The sequence below is a fragment of the Armigeres subalbatus genome, unplaced genomic scaffold (assembly GCF_024139115.2).
Source record: "Armigeres subalbatus isolate Guangzhou_Male unplaced genomic scaffold, GZ_Asu_2 Contig1997, whole genome shotgun sequence".
NCBI classification, from domain to species: Eukaryota; Metazoa; Arthropoda; class Insecta; order Diptera; family Culicidae; genus Armigeres; species Armigeres subalbatus.
Window position 1 is genome coordinate 203,878 of NW_026942833.1, and position 14,425 is coordinate 218,302.

At 40.8% G+C, this 14,425-nt stretch overlaps 2 pseudogenes; one reads left to right on the forward strand and one right to left on the reverse strand.

Annotated features, from left to right (window-relative positions):
- Positions 1–522: 522 nt before the first annotated feature.
- LOC134203629 (uncharacterized) lies at positions 523–1,330 on the reverse strand (annotated as a pseudogene).
- A 443-nt stretch (positions 1,331–1,773) lies between these two features.
- On the forward strand, positions 1,774–13,904 carry LOC134203628 (zinc carboxypeptidase A 1-like; annotated as a pseudogene).
- Positions 13,905–14,425: the final 521 nt, after the last annotated feature.

The following is a 14,425-nucleotide window of genomic DNA, read 5'->3' on the forward strand; positions in this document are numbered from 1 at the left end:
ATTATGTATCTTGAAGGCATGGTCAAGTCAAGTCCTACGTCCACTTAGCGGTTATGTCATAGACATTACCCACTGTTCGTTTTTAATATAAATTGATTGCATTACTAGCAAGGGCATTGGCATTGATAACAATTGATCGTCTCATGCCTGCACAAACATGCCCCTATCTGCATCACTTTTTATACACCATGCACTACATTACGCATTTTTGTTACATTTCTTTCGACCGCGGTCACTGGTCCGGCTCCATTGTTCTACTTTTGTGCGAAACACCGCACAAAAGGAGAGTCCAAAGCCAACCGCACTGAACGGCGACGGCCGAAACGAGACTCTTGCGGACAAGAAAAGAGGTGCTGCCAAAATGCTCCGATACCCTATTTTAACATGCAGAGCACAAAAGTTCAATATAATTGACAAATTGGTAGAGAATTTCCGTATCGATGTATATATAAATCTCGAAAATCCATCGGAATATAAAGACGCTATTAAGATTCAAAATCTTACATGATTTCGTGACGGTCTCGAATTTGGAAATTTTCATTTGTCACCCTGTATCCGAGTCTTCCCCTTAGACGTAGTTTACGTCAAAACAGTTTGTAAATTTTAAAATCATTTTAAATTCCATTGGTCATACCTTGCCGTGTTGGATTTTTGTGGTTCTACTTTTCCGCTGATGGCAGCGTTCATTCGATGATTGGGATATACTGCACACTTCAATGAAATCTTATCTATTTACAATAGAATCTGCTTACCAAAATCGAACCGCTCAGCGAGCTTCTGCGGAGTGACCATAATGGTCAGATTCTGGTTGGTGTGCCGTGCGTGGGCCATGAAGGTGTAACTATCGCTGCGGTTCTCCAGCGGTTGCATCAGCTGAATCTGCTCCTCGGTTTCCAGCAGCACCCGGTGCGAAAGAAGTCATAGCGAGCCTTGTTGGATGCGGCAGAAGAGGCGGCAGCAGCACAGCCATCACAATCTGCGGCAAGGAGCAGCGTGGTGATGGTTACTGGGACGAGCAGAAGCAGTCGATTGAGTAATCTCATATTTTGGTGAGGAATCGGAAGCCGGCAGCAGCACAACCAGTTCTTCACGAAGCAAAAATGATACTGAAGATAGTGAATTGAATAATACGCAGCTGAGATGATAAACGAAAATATGTTTACCGACGGTGGGAGGATAATTTTAGTACATTTTGATGATGTAGTAGTGAAATGAACGAATCAGCTGGCAAGTTCATTTGATAAAGAGAGCCGTGTACACAAGAATTTGATAGTATTAGTGAGATAAATTGCAATCCGATGTATTTAACTTTCCGCAGGGGCAAGATATAATAACGAGTGACGCCAAATTACTCGATGAAAAGGATTACGAGGTTGGTTCATTTGGTGTGAGTGGAACATCGATTAGTTTTAGCAATAAAGAATTATATACGTTTTGCGGGAAATATCTATTCTACATGAAATGGTTGGAGGCCTCAATTGGAATTTTCAAACAATTTTAGAGTTTAGGAAGAAAATGAAATGACAAAAAATGACCAAAACTTAAAAATTTGTAGAAGGGTCGTCATTTTTTACCGTTACTGTAATCATAAATTCAGATGCACTGTTTACATTTGGATGAACACGCCTGAATGCAGGAGTTCATCAAATTCACTCACCCGATGGATTTTAACATGTGAGTGACCGTCCACTCCAACAAAAGTTCATTTTGCGTTCATTATGCGACCCGCTCAATCGTCATAATTTATTGACGGAGTTCATTTTGCGTTAGTCTATCTGCAGTGGTGAAAAATGTAAAATTAGACAATCTTGTTTGCAAGAGAATAACCTCATTCAAGACGCAAGAGATTTGATTACCTGTAAATCATTCAGTAAGTTATTATCCCCAACTAACGTACAAAGCAGTAAGCTCAAAAGATAAGAGAATCCCATATGTTTACTTTCATTTGCATTGAAGTTGATAACCCGTCGATAGATAACTTCACCGTACATCATCCAACTTTTCACGATAAGAACGGACCCGAAGCAGTATCAGCATGGTGACCGGTAGGCAAACATCGTACCCGTACCTTCAATTTGATCAAATTGGAATCATTTTACATTCTTCCTTCGAACATAAACGCATTTTCCGATTGCGTCGAAATAGAGAACGTTGTATCGCCATCATGGTCGCTGCTAACAAGGTTGCCTACTTTGAAGATTTCCTGGATCGGTTTCTGGTTAAAAGAACGAATGCAAGATTTTTTTAAGTACAGGTTATCCGACTTGTCAATATCCCCAACTCAGCCATCTTGGATTTTTGTATGGAATTTATGCTCGTTTGTTTACGTTTTGCACTGAAAATGTATGTTTCCCCCCGCGTTGGTTATTCCCATCTACTGACGAAGTCGGATAACCTGTACATAAAAAAATCTTGGGCGAGTGTTGGTAAGCCTTGACCGTATATTCCCAGTTAGAAATGCAATTCCAATACAATTTTCTTGTAGAAATACAACGTTCAAAGCAGAATCGATGCCGAAGCGAAAATGTCAAACCCACTACAGCAGCACCCTCTGAGTTCGACTGGAATAACTATTTCCACCTGGAAACAATTTATGCATGGATGGATGACATCGCTCAGAAGCAATCCTTCATAACCGTCATAACTTTAGGAAACACCTACGAATGACGTCGAATCAAGGGAGTGAAACTCTCCCGACAACCGGACAATAAAGCGAATGGATCTCTCCCACAACTGCCACCTTCATCTTTAACAAGCTCATCACCTCAACTGATCCTAAAATTGCCGAACTTGCTACCAAATACGATTGGTTCTTCTTTCCAACCATCAATCCGGATGGCTAAAAATTCTCCTTCGAGGGTGATCGCCTTTGGCGCAAGAATCGCCAACTTTGCCAGCAACTGCGGGGGGTGGGATCGGTTCCAGTGAGGAACCGTGCAGCTACGACTAGAACCGGAAGCCAAAGGCGCTGGCTGATTTTATTTTGAACAACGCTCAGAAGGAACGCATCCGGACCTACATCGCACTGCACTCGTACTCGCAGCTACTGATGTTCCCGTTCGGGCATACGCCCGAGAAGGTTAGCAACTATGAGCACCTGCAGTCCATTACAGATAAAACAATAGGACGAGACCAGTGGCATTCTAGCTAAAATTCCGCTTGAGGCCCTTTCAAATCATTTCAACACCACTAGTACACCTGCTGGTATAAATGGCGATATTGACACTATCAAACGAGAGGTGGCGATGCTGCGTATTTATATCAATGTGATTTTGCATATACAGTTATTTCAACTGTTGTTGAATGGCGTAAGCTATGAATGTTACTTTGATACACTCTAGGTGGAGAGCAGTCATAAAGAAATTTGTAGATGTAGTAAACCGCTTAAGTTTAGTATGGAGCTGTAATCAGATCTCATTGATTGTTTAAAGTTGCAAAATGCAATTGCAATAAGGGTATAAAAAATCAGAAAAATATTTGTAGCTTTTCTACCTAGGTCACATATCGCTGTGATGCGTAGTTAGTGAGAACGGGTGATTTGTCCATACAAGAAAATTTATTTTACTACAAATGTTGTGGCGCCATCTCTTTCAATCAGCACCTTTGGCCCTGTCCTTTTGCCTTGCTAACTGTCGTTCGTGCGACCCGTTTCCAAGGTGGAAGCAAGTACGAGCAAGTATAAGCATTGACTGGGCCTATCAGGAAGCAAAGATTCTAATTTCTCTGACGTTCGAGCAGCGAAGGCCTCCTGACTCGACGGACATGTTTATTAGACCTCTTCATGTTTTCAAAAAGTATCAAAAATTAAACTGGTCAGACCAGAATCACAATTCTTATGCTAAAATAAGTCTCCTGTCAAATTTTCAGCTGATTCGGATAAAATTTCGAGGTGGCTCAAGTCGATTTAGTGTTTTTGGGCCATTTTCAATTTTGGAAAAAATCTAACAAAAGATATAAAATTCGAAAACTATCGCAACAACTTCTATACGGAAGCTTTTGGTGTGCTCTACAAGTCTTGTGAACATTGCGATTCGTTCCGTTCACGTTTTGTCTATGAAAAACGAACAGTGGGTAATGTCTGTGACATAACCGCGAAGTGGACGTAGGACTTGACTTGACCATGCCTTTGAAGATGTATAATATATCCAAATCTCTCACGTCACCTAATTTGTATAAAAAATCGGCGATAACAGCCCAAACATTATTAACGCCTAAAAATGATTGCCAGGGGTGCGATAATTGCAAATATTACACTAATTTTATAATTTTTGAAAATATTAATTACATTTTTCAACATTTCATTTTTAAACTAAGATTCCAAAATGGGATCATGTGATGATTTCTAGCACATTATTTCGACATGTTATGCTGCACATTGAATTATACGTTTAAGCATCCCTATCAATGTCTCTTCACTACATTGCTTGTCCTCTGTGATACCGCGACGCTACTGAGTTAACTCTTCAAATTAGCCAGAGTGGTAATAGTGGTAATAGAGTATACTTGCTGAAACACAAAATCACGTTAACCAAGAATATTCAAAAGCTTTATACCAACGTTTGAAAGTTACACAAAATCCAGTAGCTATTTACCTATTCACATCAACAAATAAATCAAATTTTTAATTGAAATATTTAGACTCAAAACAGTGACAATTTTTGGAATTCTAATGGAGAAATTTCAAGAATTTTCGTTGAAATCTTAGAATAAGAAACGCATTTTCTTTTGTCGTGAGCGAGGAAGACATAATTTTGTAACAATTCATCGCCATGAACGCGAATTAATAAAATTGTCACGCAAACGCTCTCTAATTAGTTGATTGTTTTACATTTTCAAAATGATTCTATTGCGAAAAACTCTTTAGTGTGTATATTAGGGTGGCTCAAATTAGTATGGGAAAAACTTTTTTCAATTTTTTTGATGGGCCGCCCTCTTATTCGGTTCTATTTGGTGCCCTGATGCTCTGGACAAAATTTCAGCCAAATCGGTCAACGTTTGGGCGGTGCTAAACTCGTTGGATGTTTATATGGAAAAATGTATGCAGAAACATCCAAAAACAATGATTTGCAGTTGGAAGGCACAATTTACGATCAAGAACCATGATACTCATTCAGATCTTAGATAATTTAATACAGAATGTTATGCAGAAAACCGCGAGAAGATTAGAGTTTGCCCGGAAAAGTTATTAGCATTTCTCTGAAGTGGGGTTTGAGCAAATTTCGTTTCTTTTACCTTTGAAAAGAGATAAATTCACCTCTACAACACTCCAGTAAAATGCTAATATCTTTGCGTAATAAACTCTAATCTTCTCGCGGTTTTCAGCATAACATTCTGTATTTAATTCTACAAGAACTGAATGAGTATCATTGTTCTTGATCGTAAATTGTGCCTTCCAACTGCAAATCACTGTTTTTGGATGTTTCTGCATACATTTGTCCATAGAAACTTCCAACGAGTTTAGCACCGCCCAAACGTTGACCGATTTGGCTGAAATTTTGTCCAGAGCATCAGGGCACCAAATAGAACCGAATAAGAGGGCGGCCCATCAAAAAATTTTAAAAAGTGTTTTTTGAGCCACCCTAGTGTATATTGGTGGTTCTGAAAAGATCCATTCACAATGTTAGATGTAAATTTCCTCTTGAGCGGTTCAACTGGGAGTTTATGATTGTTTAAAACATTATGAATCGATGTCTGCAGGAATACCAAACGCTTAACCGCTGCTGCCATCGGCCGAGAAAACATAATCAGTAGTGTTGTCGTCGACACTCTATCGTCACACACCGCCGTGCCACGCTTACTGTTGGCTTCTCGACAATGCCGGGCTGAAAATGCCGATGATACTGACCTGAGAATGCTGACGATTCTGCCTTGCTCATAAAAAGGCTTTAGGTTTGCGAATGCGTGGCTGAGACGATGATGCAATTGTTCAAAAATTCCGACGATGCGATGCTGTTATTGCTTTGCCTGTTTCGGTCAGATTGAGAGGAAACATTCGCGCTGCGCTATTTTATGCCTTCTTAGCAGACCTAGCAGGAGCTCATTCGTCGACGTCTGCACCAATCAGAACGTGGTAATGGAATGATGCAAGAATGATGCGGTACCCATATTTATAGGTTTTCGTGAATTCAATGCTTTGCTTTGAAAACAGTTTTAGGCCTATTGAAACAAGTTTTCGGATATTATCAAGCATTAATATGAAAGGCATACTTGAAAGCTGTCGATTGAGGGGCTAACTGCAGAAATCTGTTCACTAGGGTAAAAGCTATTAACGTTTGAAATCTTTCAACACAGCGTAACGCGGCCGATTAAAAAATTTTGAAATGACACTCGGTATAGAAAAGAGAGACGTAAGTCCTACGTCAAAAGTGATGTTCAAGCCATTAAGTGCATAAAATACTGTTTCCCCCAAAAGTCGTTGTTCTACAAAATTCTTGAATTCATGACAAATGATTGCTAATTTATTATATTATTATTCCTCTTTTTTCCCTGGAAATTTGAGGAATATAATTGCCAATGTGTGATCTACCGTTAAATTCTTAAAAATCAGAAGCTGAACATTTGTCATAAATTTGCACGCTGAGGTTTCTTCAAACAAGTTGTTCAAACAAAGAAGCTTCGATTTCACGTGTTACTACGATGCACTCAATGTTAAAAGCATGCAGACATATGGTGAATTTAACAAAATTTGGAAGTCGTTTGTTGTAAGCATCAAATATCATATGATTTGATTTATGTTTTGTTCGAACAATTTGTTTGAAGAAATCCTAACGTGCAAATTTGTGACAAATGTTCAGCTTCTGATTTTTAAGAATTTAACGGTAAATCGCACATCGACAATTATATTACTAAAATTTTCAAGGATTAATATCTATATGAAAATTGTATCTTAAGATATGAAAATTGTTGGATACGACAATTGTTTAAAAAATTTACAATGAAAACCCAAATTTCTAGATTGCTTTGAGAATAGGTCGTATGTGCAAACGAGAGATTCTCTTTGGTCACGCTCTCTTTCGCTAATATATCGGCTAGTTTTGCATGTTTTGCAACATTTCCACATCAGCATGATAGACAAAGCTATTGTCTTTGGATATCTGCCGAGAAATTCGAAGTAAACTTATGTAAAGTTTTGTAATAATTGAAAGAGAATAGATCCAAAGAGAGACTCTCTTTTGCACATACGACCTATTTTCAAAGCACTCTAGATTTATTCCTCAGTAGTAATGATGCCTTCCTTGGATCCGAACTGCCTACATTTGGGTTTTGAAGCATTTGATGAAATATTTCAATAGAAGAAGCCCTAGGGGAGCATCCTCTTTTCCGCTTACAACATTTGTTATTCAGAAACATTCCAATCATAGGCATATCTTGTTTTTCGTGCATCACTAGAAATCATAAAATGTCAATCATGTACCAAAACCCAATTAATTTGGTTGTGATGCGCGCGAGTAGTAAACGTTGCGGACGGGAAAAGAGGGTGTGTGTTATTACAATCTAACTCTACCTGTCTGGCAGTGTCACCAGTGTTGGAAAAATCTCAAAATCTCTAATCTCATCGGCGATTCAAGCCATGCGTGAGTCAAATCCCATCAGAATCATGGCCCAGAGATTTGCTCATGATTCGAATCGCAATTTGCATCATTGCATGATATTTACGTGTTCTTCATTGTTGAATGCATTGAATTAACTGTTTTTCGTCTAAAACAATGGCTAATAATTGCATATATAAACAAAACATACGCCTCGATTGCGTTTTGACGCTTTTTAGAACGAAATCATTTTTCGGTGAGTGAGCGAAGCGATACGATTCTGGCCGAGAAACTCAAGCGCGATGCTCCCCCTACAGAATCGCAGGCGAGTTAGCTCGTGCATGAAACCTCGATGATTCAGATTTGAGTATGATTCTACCAACACTGAATGTCACTATGGATAAAATATTCGTGCAACCATTTTATTAATATCATTGCAAGACTTTTGAATCAGGGAGCAAGAAGGTGATAGGGGAACGGTTCGCCACTTCATCTCATAGCTCCTATTTCCATCCCATCAAAAACAAAGCAATGGAAAGGAATTTGGTTTGTTTATTATTTTTGTGATTTTTTTCAGCAGTGAGCACGCGTGTTAACAAAAAGAAGCGACGAATTTGGTGCCGTATTTCTTTGTTTAGCGATGAGATGGATATATGTACAGTGAGATGGAGATCGAAACAGTTCCCCTAGCTCAATTGTAACTCATATAGCCCGTTTCAAGAACGTATGCGTTCCGAAGCTTTTGTCGTGTACAATAAGTACCGCATGTTTGCACCCACGTATTATAAAAATATCTTAAGTGCATTCACACTTCCTGAATCAAAGTTAAATCCTTCTGATTCAGGCGCGCATTTGATTGGACAAAATATTATTAGGCCGATATAAATATTTTTTTAATAATATGCCCTTCGGATTGTTTTGCTCAAAAATAACAATTTGAGGGGCACAAAAATTTTTTTTGGTTCATTTGTATGGGAGCCCCCCTTTCCAGAAGGAAGAGGCGTTGCAAACCACCACAGAAACATATCTTCCCTTCCAAAATCTCCACACGCCAGATTTGTTTCCATTTGCTTGATCTTGAGTTATGATGAAATTGGTGTTTCATTTGTATAAGGAGCCAGGTTCCAAAGAGGAGAGGGGTCTGAAACCATCTTAAGAACCTTGCCCAGCCAGAAAAATCTCTGCATTCAATTTTTTACGCCGCTCGATTCAGTAGAAGAAAAAGAAGATTACCCCCTCCTCCACTTGACTTTGCGGAGACCAGTAGACCTTGACCTTGCATAGACCATAATTTTTAATAAACATGTAAAACGGCCAGTTTGCAAAAAAAAGTACTCAACATTTTTCAAAAGTCGTTTTTTATTATAAACATGTTTGTGCAATTACATTGCGATGATTGCATTACTAGCAAGGACATTGGCATTGATAACAATTGTTCGTCTCATGCCTGCATAAATGTGCCCCTCTGCATCACTTTTTATACACCATGCACTACATTACGCATTTTTGTTACATTTGTTTCGACCGCGGTCACTGGTCCGGCTCCATTGCATTGTTCTACCTTTTGTGCGAAACATCGCACAAAAAGCAGAGTCCAAAAGCCAACCGCACTGAACGTCGACGGCCGAAACGAGACTCTTGCGGACAAGAAAAGAGGGTGCTGCCAAAATGATCCGATACCCTATTTTAACGTTCATGACCTAATGCAATTGACAATGCAATTGACAAATTGGTAGAGAATTTCCGAGTCGATTGATATATAAATCTCAAAAATCCATCGGAAGATAGAGGCCCTAAAAGTTCAAAATCTTACATGATTTCGTGACGGTCTCGAATTTGGAAATTTTCATTTGTCACCCTGTATCCGAGTCTTCCCCTTAGACGTAGTCAAAAAGAAGAATAAGAATATTATAAATTAGCAATCATCCATCATCCATCCATCCATCCATCCATCCATCCATCCATCCATCCATCCATCCATCCATCCATCCATCCATCCATCCATCCATCCATCCATCCATCCATCCATCCATCCATCCATCCATCCATCCATCCATCCATCCATCCATCCATCCATCCATCCATCCATCCATCCATCCATCCATCCATCCATCCATCCATCCATCCATCCATCCATCCATCCATCCATCCATCCATCCATCCATCCATCCATCCATCCATCCATCCATCCATCCATCCATCCATCCATCCATCCATCCATCCATCCATCCATCCATCCATCCATCCATCCATCCATCCATCCATCCATCCATCCATCCATCCATCCATCCATCCATCCATCCATCCATCCATCCATCCATCCATCCATCCATCCATCCATCCATCCATCCATCCATCCATCCATCCATCCATCCATCCATCCATCCATCCATCCATCCATCCATCCATCCATCCATCCATCCATCCATCCATCCATCCATCCATCCATCCATCCATCCATCCATCCATCCATCCATCCATCCATCCATCCATCCATCCATCCATCCATCCATCCATCCATCCATCCATCCATCCATCCATCCATCCATCCATCCATCCATCCATCCATCCATCCATCCATCCATCCATCCATCCATCCATCCATCCATCCATCCATCCATCCATCCATCCATCCATCCATCCATCCATCCATCCATCCATCCATCCATCCATCCATCCATCCATCCATCCATCCATCCATCCATCCATCCATCCATCCATCCATCCATCCATCCATCCATCCATCCATCCATCCATCCATCCATCCATCCATCCATCCATCCATCCATCCATCCATCCATCCATCCATCCATCCATCCATCCATCCATCCATCCATCCATCCATCCATCCATCCATCCATCCATCCATCCATCCATCCATCCATCCATCCATCCATCCATCCATCCATCCATCCATCCATCCATCCATCCATCCATCCATCCATCCATCCATCCATCCATCCATCCATCCATCCATCCATCCATCCATCCATCCATCCATCCATCCATCCATCCATCCATCCATCCATCCATCCATCCATCCATCCATCCATCCATCCATCCATCCATCCATCCATCCATCCATCCATCCATCCATCCATCCATCCATCCATCCATCCATCCATCCATCCATCCATCCATCCATCCATCCATCCATCCATCCATCCATCCATCCATCCATCCATCCATCCATCCATCCATCCATCCATCCATCCATCCATCCATCCATCCATCCATCCATCCATCCATCCATCCATCCATCCATCCATCCATCCATCCATCCATCCATCCATCCATCCATCCATCCATCCATCCATCCATCCATCCATCCATCCATCCATCCATCCATCCATCCATCCATCCATCCATCCATCCATCCATCCATCCATCCATCCATCCATCCATCCATCCATCCATCCATCCATCCATCCATCCATCCATCCATCCATCCATCCATCCATCCATCCATCCATCCATCCATCCATCCATCCATCCATCCATCCATCCATCCATCCATCCATCCATCCATCCATCCATCCATCCATCCATCCATCCATCCATCCATCCATCCATCCATCCATCCATCCATCCATCCATCCATCCATCCATCCATCCATCCATCCATCCATCCATCCATCCATCCATCCATCCATCCATCCATCCATCCATCCATCCATCCATCCATCCATCCATCCATCCATCCATCCATCCATCCATCCATCCATCCATCCATCCATCCATCCATCCATCCATCCATCCATCCATCCATCCATCCATCCATCCATCCATCCATCCATCCATCCATCCATCCATCCATCCATCCATCCATCCATCCATCCATCCATCCATCCATCCATCCATATATATAAAACTCAATGTTTGTATGTTTGTATGTATGTTTGTATGTATGTTCCAGCATAACTTCTGAACCCATTGACCGATTTCAACCAAATTTGGAACATACATTCTTCATCTTAAGGAGACGACGATAGGGGGGTTAGGGATGCTTTATGGAAAAGGGGGAGGGTGTGGGGGGAGGAGTATCGCTAAGTTATTGATCAACTCAGTGTACCCTTTGAACCCTTTGGCCGATTTCTACCAAATTTGGAACACACATTACTTATCTTAAGGAGCCGACGATACGGGATTAAGCATGCTCTTTGAAAAAGGGGGAGGGTGTAGGGGGGAGGGGTATTTATTAGTTATCGATCAACTCTGTGTGACTTCTGAGCTCCTTGACCGATTCAACGAAAATTGGAACACACATTCCATATCTTACAGAGACGACGACGAAAGGATTAGGGAATTTTTTTGCAAAAGGGGGGGTGTGGGGGAGGCATTTCTTAGTTATCGATCAACTCTGTGTAACTTCTGAGCCCCTTGGCCGATTCCAACCAAATTTGGAATATACATTCCTTATCATAAGGAGACGACGTTCGGGGGATAAGCATGCTCTTTGAAAAAGGGGGAGGGTGTGGGGGTAGGTGTAAAGTTTAGTAATCGATCAACTCAGTGCAACTTCTGAGCCCCTTGGCCGATTTCAACCAAATTTGGAACACACATTCCTTATCTTAAGGAGACGGCAATAAGAGGTTAAGCATGCTCTTTGAAAAAGGAGGAGGGTGTGGGGGGAGGAGTATTGTTTGGTAATCGATCAATTCAGTGCAACTTCTTAAGGTCACTCCTGATGGAATCCAATTTTCAAACTACTCGCGTTTTCAAGGGCACACCATTCGATACGGAAGCAACGCACAACTGTCATTTTTATTTTTTCACGTATGCTGCGACGCAGCAAAGCTGAAAAAATAAAAATGACAGTTGTGCGTTGCTTCCGTATCGAATGGTGTGCCCTTGAAAACGCGAGTACTTTGAAAATTGGATTCCGTCAGGAGTGACCTTAACCCCTTGGCCGATTCCAACCGAATTTGGAACACACATTATTTATCTTAAGGAGACGACGATAGGGGGGTTAAGCATGCTCTTTGAAAAATGGGGAGGGTGTGGGGGGAGGTGTAATGTTTAGTTATCGATCAACTCAGTGCAACTTCTGAGCCCCTTGGCCGATTTCAACTAAATTTGAAACACATATTCCTTATCTTAAGGAGATGACGATAGGGGGGTTAAGCATGTTTTTTGAAAAAGGGAGGGTGTGGAGGGAGGTGTATTGTTTAGTAAACGATCAATTCAGTGCAACTTCTGAACTCCTTGGCCGATTTCAACTAAATTTGAAACACATATTCCTTATTTTAAGGAGACGATTGCCCGGATTCCTAAAAAAACAAATTCTTGACAATAACATCTTCCCGGTAATGACATTTCAAAAAATAATGAAAATGATACTTCCTGATACACATATCCCAGAATATGACATATCCCTGAGTGAAGTAGGCCATTAACATAACACTATTTGGCCTAAGGTCATTCGACGTGAATGGCATTTGGGATAATTATGAACAGCATCAGAAAAATCTTTCATAGGAATCATGCATTTGCTGGGTATAAAGCAATGATAATTGTAACCCTTAATCAGAATCATGGTTTGCCCAGTGAAAAGCAATAATTAATGTTTTTCTTCTGGATAGTGTATGTGATTTCTTCTTTAAAAAAAGCATTTGCCCGGAATAAGGCAAAGGTGGGTGTGATTCCTTCTTTAAAAATATACGTTTGCCTGGATTAAGGCATCGGTGGATGCTTTTCCATCTTAAGAAATAGACGTTTGCCAGGAATAAGGGTATTCAAACCCACGATCCCTTCTTCGAAATCAGTCAATGTTTCCAAAAGCTTTCTTTTAATCAAATGATGAAGTATCAATAAGTAAACACAATTTGTTTTATCATTTTACGATTGTGAAAAAAAACTGCAAACCCAACTGGCAATTCCGAGCAAGGCCGGGTACATAAAGCTAGTTTGTCATAAATTCAAGAATTTAGTAGACAACGACTTTTGGGGGAAACAGTTTTTTATGCACTTGAAAATTACTTTTACATGGACAAAACGTGAACGGAACGAATCGCAATGTTCACAAGACTGGCAGAGCACACCAAAAGCTCCCGTATAGAGGTTGTTGCGATAGTTTCCAACGTTTATATCTCTTGTTAGATTTTTTCCAAAATTGAAAATAGCCCAAAAACACTAAATCGACTTGAGCCACCTCGAAATTTTATCCGAATCAGCTGAAAATTTGACAGGAGACTTATTTTAGCATAAGAATTGTGATTCTGGTCTGACCAGTTGAATTTTTGATACTTTTTGAAAACATGAAGAGGTCTAATGTTTATACTGCCGGCGGAGCAGATATCGTCGCTGGGTGAAGAAACCTTCGCTTCATTCGTCGCCATTGTGGATAAAGCCGATCAATTGGGTTATTATGATTGATTTGCGGATTGTTTCAGATTGTTATTTGGTAAAAATACAAGTGTTTTGTCATTTTTGCCTTTCCCGTACAAGGTACAACAAAGTTGTACCGAAAGGCTATCATTTCACTCCACCAAAGAACTTCTTACATAAGGCCCGTAGACCCATATTGTTATATACCAATCGACTCAGCTCGACGAGCTGAGCAAATGTCTAACATTCCGTGTTTTTGAGCAAGGCTAAACGGAAATTTGCAAACATGGGCATGGGATGGGCTCACTTAAACTAAAACCCTTTCGCTGTCCGTATCCCCCGACAAGCAAATAAAGAAATACATCAGGGGAGGACTATTGAGAACGCTCACGCCTATGCTAACGTATTTGACGTTATAACACAACATCGACTTCAAGGGTGGTAACCACCCGCCGATCACAAGCTATGATAGTGACCTATTGGTCTGTATCATAAACTCGCGTAGGAGACGAACACCCCGACAACAAACACCGCACGGGAATAGCAATGACCTCTATATCTACATGTGG